Here is an 8468-nt window from a genome sequence, read left to right on the forward strand (position 1 = left end):
TTTATACTAAAATTTATATGCATGTAAAATACTTTCAAAAAAAATAATACATGTGATCAAAATAAATAATGATTCATATCATATATTGATCATATACATCTCCATTGAATTTTCACAAAACAATCTCATTTTTTACACTTCATTTTTTCCAGGATACGTGTCTGTGAAGAATCTTACAAGTATATGTGTGTATCTGTCGAGTCTTATAAGTATCCAATAAAATATATATTTTAAATTAAAATAATTAATTCCGATACTCCGTGGGTACGTATTCGAGAGTATCCGCGGAGTATCGATATCTGATACGGGTACGTCTCCATTTTGGAGTATCCGAGCTTCGTAGGTTGAAACTAAGTAAAAGAAAAATATTCATCCAATGCAAGAGAAAAAACACAGCGAAATTTATCTTAAATTTTTTTAAAATATGTGTATTTTCAGACAAACAACAAATACCAATAAACTTACCACTAAGTAGTCATGGTCCTCTACATCACTATGTATTTTTTTTTTTCTTTCTGAATAACTCAAATCACTATGTATTGTTTGGTTAATCTACCAAATTGAAAAAATACGAAAGGATGCTCCGTTCTCTCTCTCTCCTCCAAGCTTTTCTTCCGGCCACCGTAACTAACATCTCTGGTTGCGTTTTATCTCACTTCTACACCGTTACTCACCGTTTTTTGTAGTTTCCTTTAGCGTTTTGTCTCCTCATTCAAGATCTACCCTTATTTAATTTACCGTTATTCGTCGTTTTTGCCATCGCCGTAATCCGGTTTTCTCCCTGTTCTGACTTGGTGGTGGTTGCGTCCGGCCGTTCTTCACTCTTGCAATATTCTTATCGCTTTCTGGCTGGTTTGTTCTCTCTTTCAAGCCCGCCAGAATCTCCTCTCGATTTTCTCTTCAGTGGTGGTTCCTCGTGATTTCCATGACTTGTCCTTGGAAGTTTCTAGGGCCGACAGCGGAATCAACGACATTGAAAGTCGCAAACTCCTCCAATAAGCTAAATCTAGAGGTGGTGGCTGCACAACAAATAACGTCCCTGATACGGTGTTCTTAATCTTGGAACAAGAACAACCTTTGGCAAGTGTTATGGCTCTACCTTTGGAAAATTCCTTTGAACTTCTAAAGGAACTGAAAAACCTTGCAGATGGTAAGGCTTTGGTTGAAGATTTGCAACCTGTGGCGGCAAGCTCCACGTAACTGTTTGCAATGAGGACCTTGTTATAGGTTCATAAGGGGCACACTTAGAGTTGGCTAACTTACTTGAGAAGTCACCGGTCGTTGTCTCATCAACCATTGATTTGGATCCTAGTTTGTCTGTATGGATATCACTTGCTTGCCATCTGTTATGCCTCAACCTATCACTACTAAACACACCTCTCTAACAGCAGACAAGCGTCCTGTTTTGGAGCATGTCAATACAGAAGTGCATTTTGCAGTTGAACTTTCTTCTGCAGCTCAGAGAAGTGTTGACATTTTACAAAAAGTTTTGGGGTGATTACACTACTGAGGAACATGAATCTAACCTTGTCTGTTTAAAAAAAAAGTAGTCATGGTCCTCTTTTGGAAAAAAAAGCAGTCATGGTCGTAATGGTTACGAGAAAATACACTTTGGGATCGTTGAACCGGTATAATTCAAGTTCAACATGAGCAAAGTAAGTTTTATTAACATTTGCATTCATTTGAATCGAAAGTGCATATGCATGTGGAGTGATTTTCCTGGTATCCACGTTAAAATCAACCTTCACAACCTTTAAATTTAGAGGGTTTTGTTATATTATTAGCAAAGCTGCAAATATAAACCAATTCATATTTTTAGTTGACGACCGTTGCTTTTCTCGGTGAATTTTAGGGTGAACGTTCAATTAAGTCGCTCACTGATGAACCATTAAAAACATACCATTAGATTAATTCAATGCTTCAGTTTTAATGAAAACAAAATTGAGAGAATAGAGAGAATATTGTGTGTGAAAATGTGTATATGTTCCTTTTATTTTTATTAAATTTGGAATATGTCGATTTAATCAAACCGCATATTTTGTATGGTTCACCAATGAGGACTTCTTATTCGATTGTTTATAATTTTAATATTCCCTAACCTTAGACACCCATGCAACTTTGTGCTCATATCAGCACCACCGGAATTGCACAACTTATAATTTTCAACTTTGATGCTGAAACTCATTACAAAACATTTGTACATACAAATATAAAAACCTAATGTTATGACCCAATCTCTTATCATGACTGACGCAAGGTTAATGTTACACACCATACAGTTGGCCTGGCTAGCCTAACTTACACACATTACCACAAAATTAAATAAATAAATAAATAACTACCAAATTTTCAAGAGAGTTTCCTTTCTTTTTCTAACATTTCCAAAATGTCAAATACCATTGACAAACCTTAACAATCAGGTTTTTGTCTTATCTAATTTTCACCACTCATATAATAAGTTTTACAAGATCAAATGAACAACTGCTGCACAAATAATGTACTACCAATCTTATAACATATATAATTTAAAAGTAACTTCTATTTCTATGACTACATTTTACTGAAGTCACTCAAAAGTATAATGATTAAATTCAACCTAGAAGCATACCCATATGATTAATATTTAAGATAGGTTTTGACTTTTTTTCATAAAAGAAAATATATTTTTTAATATTTAAATATTTTATTAAAATTAACTACCATTCCATATATTTATAATTAAAACTAAGAAAAATAATACTTCCATATATTTATAACTAAAACTAAGAAAAATGTTACTTCAGACCTTATTAAGAGAATTTAAAGTAAATTAAAATACAATCAATATATGATTCTTTTTTATAAAACGAAATATATTTGTTAAATTCATTATAGTACATTTATTCTGAAAAAGTAAATTTAGATATCTATAAAAATACAACAAATATGTAATGACTCTAATAAAACTTTCTTTTTAATCTATTATCTATTCTATAATTTAATTTATCTATCTTGTACAAAGATTTCATTTTAGTTATGTATTAAATTTTCTTATATTTCTCATAGGTTTCCTTATTTTGATATTATCCTACTAAAGACATCATGGGTTTCTACAATTTTGACTCACATATATATTTTTTATTATCTCATGCCACTAGAGAGACTAGTCCCTCGAGATGGGTATCACTATAAAGGATGAAAAAGCTCTCTTTCAAGAGAATATCATTGTTGCATGCACTGGACTGAAAAGAAACCACACACCTCTGATTAAGAGGGAAGATATCTTTTGTCTAACTCACCAAAGTGCTCTTAGGTACACATATATCTAGTAATGTTTTACATAAATTTTTTGAAAATAAATTAGGGGAAGTGGAATCTTCTTTTTCTATAATATGAAAATGAAAATTTTCATTTTTTATTTGTTAAATTTGAAAAGTCCGATTTTTTTCATCTTTTATAATGTAAAAAATTCGAAACAAATTTATACTCCAAATTATTGAAAATTATTTTATTCTTTTTTATCACTTAACAAAGAATAACATTATTATTTTTATACAAGAATTTACATCAATTTTATACATCCTGACGAAAACTATTCTTAAATTTTTATATTATTATTATTATTATTATTATTATTATTATTTATTATTATTATTATTATTATTATTATTGGTGCTGCTGGCACCACCTCAACTACTACCCTGGGCCCAACTATGGGTTCTCAAAGCCCATATCTTACCTAGCCCAAACTAAACCTACCAAACTCTATGTTTCCACTATAAAATGCAATGATACAAGGCATCTAAGAAAACCCTGGCCGCACAATATCATCCGAGAGGCAAAGAAAACCTTTCTCTCTTAATCTCATCTCACTTTTCCCCATGTCTCTAAATCATATCTTCATCTCTCAATTTTTTTTCCTTTCAATCTTCATGTCTTAAAGCTTTGCGATGGGTAATCTTGACGGTTTCTTGGTAGGTGTTGAAAGTATCAAGAATAGTAGAGAAGATAATGGGTTTAATCATGGTTATCGAGATCGCGATCTACATCTCAAGATCTTGCGATTCATCCTACCTCCACCGATCTGGAGTGGTTTGAAGATTATAGATCATGGCAGATTAAGCGGCGCACCGTGGAAAAGCGGAAACTCGTGGAATCATCGCATTTTTCCAAACTAGAGAAGAGGTTTGTCCCAGTTTCAGTAGGCGTTGACCCGATTGGACCCGGTTTTGATCTGCAGTGTCTGTTTCGTTTTCGACTGATTCGGTCATAATTCGACGTGTTTCACCCTAGAAGGTTATAATCTATCATTAATTTCATTTTTTTTTGGACTTGCTGCTGTTTAATTGAATCATTAGGTTAGGAAATTGGGAATTTTTCTCATCTTCTTTGAAATTGTAATTCATCAATGATTAAATTCCCTCTCATTTTTCCATTCTTCTATAAAAATCAGTTGTAACTCCTCGTATCTCAACGTATAAAAACCAGTTCAGTGTGTAATTCTTCAATGCATCATTATGTTGTGTTTTTTTTTAATGAAAGTTTTTAGATGATGTATAAGACAATGAGAATGATGATTAATGAAAGTTTTTTTTTATTTTTTATTAAAGGTTATTTTTCTTAGTTACTTTTATAATTTTTTTTTCTAGTATGTGGGATCTTACGATCCTACGATCTACTCTTTTTTCTATAACCCAATGATCTATAGTGGGATTCCGATTTTAACAACCATGAATTTAATGATGTTTGTAGTTATTCTGTTTTTGAGTTTATATTTTTCGTTTTTAAACATTATACTCAAGTTTAAAGTTTTTCAACATATTTTATATATGTACTATTATCGAAGGGGGTGATTTTATATATTTTTTTACTTCCAATAATTTTCAATATATAATTTGAAGTTCCCTTTGTCTTGCAGCTAGATTATCCATCCACATAAATGAAATCAAAATTCAACACAAAGATTCAAGTAGTAAAGGTAAATAATGAAGTTTATTTGTTTGATTGTTTTTCCCTTCAATAAATCTTATAAATTTAATGTGTGATTCCTTTTGTGAATTTAAACATATGATTTGCATATATAACCTTTTGTTATTCCAATTATAAATTTAAGTAAAATTGGGAAGATAGTTTTTTAAAATTTAGATTGAAATTTTAGTAAATTAAATGTAAAAAGTTATTATCAATTAAGTTTTAAAATTTCCTATCAAAAAATTAAGTTTTAAAATTTAGAAGGCATATTAAAAGTGAACTATGAATCACGGTCGTTACCTCTATTACGAATTAAAGTAATAATGTAAATATTGTTAAGCTCAACACTAGTTTTATATTTTTTTTTGTGGAATATTGTTTTAGCAATGTATTCTATTTCACTAGTCTATTTATAACATGACAGTTTTGATGTACTACATGAATTTTTTTCTTTGACAAAATCTACATAAATATTGTTGATTTACACTCTTTTGTATAATTATTAAAGTAACTTTTTTATTTTTGGTTTAAGTTTTTTCTTTTGTTCTATATTTTATCGCTATAATTATTTTTTAATTTCAGCTAATTATCTTAAATGTTTAGATTGTATTTCTTTTATCTAATATGTGTTTAGATTGAAAATTCATACAATAGAACATCAAGAAAAGGAAGACAACTTGAAACACTATCACTTATGCAGATCGAGAAATGACAAAGTTAAAAATAATAAGGAATGCATACAGTTTAAAATGAAAACTTTAATTCATTTATATCATATTTAATTTTAGAGTAAATACACACATTTATGTTAATGTTTGCATAAATTTGATGGATTGGTATTCACTATTTTGAGGTTAATTTTTTGGTGGAATATTGTTTCAACAAATGTATTATATTTCCCTAGTCAATTTATACTTTGACAATATTTATGTTATACCATAATTCTTGTAGATATATGTTATTTTGTGTAAATATTGAAATAACTTTATTACTTTTGATTTAATAATTTTTTGTTGTTGTATAGCTTATCGCTATAATTTTTCAGTTAAATAATTTCAATTACTTATCTTACATGTGTTTAAAATGTAATTCAACATATCAAGACATCATGAAAAGGAAGACACCATGAAATATTAAAACCTATATGGATTGAGAGTTCAGATGTCATATAAAAATTAAAAAGAAACAAAGATATATGATTCATAATGTATGCACCAAATTTAAAATAAATATACTTGTATATTTATATCAATTATAAGTATAAAGCAAACATACACATATGTTGATGTTTTTTTGTATTACAAAAATATGTTAATGTTTTAATTTTTTTATTAAATCATATGTTTAAATACTTAAATTCACTTAAATGTTTTGAAAGTAAAATACACAAAACATTGGTATCAATATCTACCACAAATATATCGATATTAGTAATAAATCTATATATCGTTAACTACATAATGTTGTTACTTTTTATGCAGGGTTGGTAGCAATATATACAGATGCTATACATTTTGGGATTATTCATTACTTCTGACTTCAAAGAATAATTAACCTAAAATTGAAGTCCTCTTTTCCTTGCAAGAAGATCTCCCAACGTTGGCAACAAATCTTAACTTTGACGGAAAGATTCCAGCAGAAAAGGTAAACAATATAGTTTAATTTCTTGATTATTTACAACAATTTATTGTTATCAAACATGTTTTAGGGTTTATATTATCATTTTACATTATGTATCTATATCTCTTCGATAAATCGTGGTTTAATTTGTAATTTGTTATTGGATTTTAAACATTAGCTATGCATATCTTTTTCAATCAACCTTTTATATAGTTATCCAAGAACTAAAATACCATTTTATCATAATCAACTATATTGAACTTCAATCAAATTTTTCATGATATATCTACAATTAGATTATTGTATTTTAATAGAGTTTTTCTTATTTCTAAGAGAATTTTAATACAATGTTTATCAAATTTTTAATGGTGTGATATTTAAAATAATTATTTTATATAAAATTAAAAAAAAATAAAAAGGATACAAATCTTATATGAGGAAGTGCACTAACTAAGGCCAACACCCATGCATTTTACAGGGTGAAGTATCTCTAATTCTGATCATCGATTGATGACTGTTTTTATTATTTTTTTTTTTTGCTTTCATTCAAAATCCATTTGGAAATCCATTATTGAAATACATAGATGCTTATGAGTGAAAAAAATTATAAATCTATGTTTCTTAGATTCCTTAAGAGTCTTGTGTTGTCAGTGCACCACCCTCGTCCATCAATTGATGATACATTGGTATATAAAATATAAATTTTATTTTACCCATAAAATTATCAATTCAATTAAATCAAAATTTTAAAAATAAAACAACATTGCCCCATAATAACATTAATTGTATGTCTTTATTGAACATCAATATATAAATCACAAGGCTCTCTAACTATAAGTGAGGATGTTTGGATGGTGAAGACGCAGAAATACTCATTTTGCATATACGACCCAAAGTAGAAGATGAGGGATTTTTGATGCTGCTACTCATCATGTTATGCATTCGATATGGTAATCCTCAACCATTGGACACGCAAGCATTTATCTTAAATAACCTATCAAGCTGCAACAGGGTTTGACGGTTTGTGCACTTCCAAATGCATAGGCCGCCAAACAGAACTCTACAGATGCAGTGTTTGCAACAGATACAACCATCAACTTAACTAATTCTTTAATCACCAGAGAAGGAGTTACAGTTCCCCCAACCATCATTCCATAAATTCATTATAAATAAACTGTCAATCCTCCAATACTCGCTAATTATGATGATTAGAGAAATGTCCTAGATATCGAAAAAATCATAAACCTTATGTGAAGGCTTACAATTCTCCCATTAGGTTTACAAAGTGTGGCTTGCACCACCGCTCAATTTCTATTTAGGTTGCGTATTTACCTTTCTCGACAATGAGCATAATCAAAGAGAACAATTGATAGTCCAACTGCAACAGTGATCTGAACAGTTCTCGATGAGTCGCAACCTCAGCATCAGAGAGGTTCCCACTCCCTTCCAACAAAGAAAGTTCAGCTTGATCAGAAACAGACCAAACACATGAGAACTAAATGGTTATTTTTGTGGATAAAACATCTGTTTTTAGACTTAATTTTGATGATGTAGAGGAAATGACTAATGGAAATTTTGGAGGGAGAAAATATGTTCATGACCATAAGTCTTTTCCTTCTAACATTGTTAATATTTTCCTCCAAACCCTTAAAATTATGACCAAAACCAGACACATTACTCTCTCTCTCTCTCTCTCTCTCTCTCTCTCTCTCTCTTCACCGTCTTTCCACCCACATTTGACAACTCACCACTCTTCCTTTCATCAACATTCACTTCACCACTATTCTTAACCTTAACATTACCATCCTCAACAAAACTTCCATCATTTTTATAGATGGAATGTTTGATAACAAATGATATATACGTAATATATCATATTAATTTTTTTTACAAATAGC

At 29.7% G+C, this 8468-nt stretch overlaps 1 long non-coding RNA gene across 1 annotated transcript; it reads left to right on the plus strand.

Moving 5' to 3' along the window:
- The first annotated feature begins 3801 nt into the window (after positions 1–3801).
- Positions 3802–6705, plus strand: LOC120580226 (uncharacterized). The gene is made up of 3 exons (XR_005645931.1): positions 3802–4275; positions 4898–4957; positions 6432–6705. It is a non-coding gene; the product is annotated as an uncharacterized lncRNA (long non-coding RNA).
- The last annotated feature ends 1763 nt before the right edge of the window (positions 6706–8468 follow it).

Source organism: Medicago truncatula, chromosome 1, assembly GCF_003473485.1.
Source record: "Medicago truncatula cultivar Jemalong A17 chromosome 1, MtrunA17r5.0-ANR, whole genome shotgun sequence".
NCBI lineage: Eukaryota > Viridiplantae > Streptophyta > Magnoliopsida > Fabales > Fabaceae > Medicago > Medicago truncatula.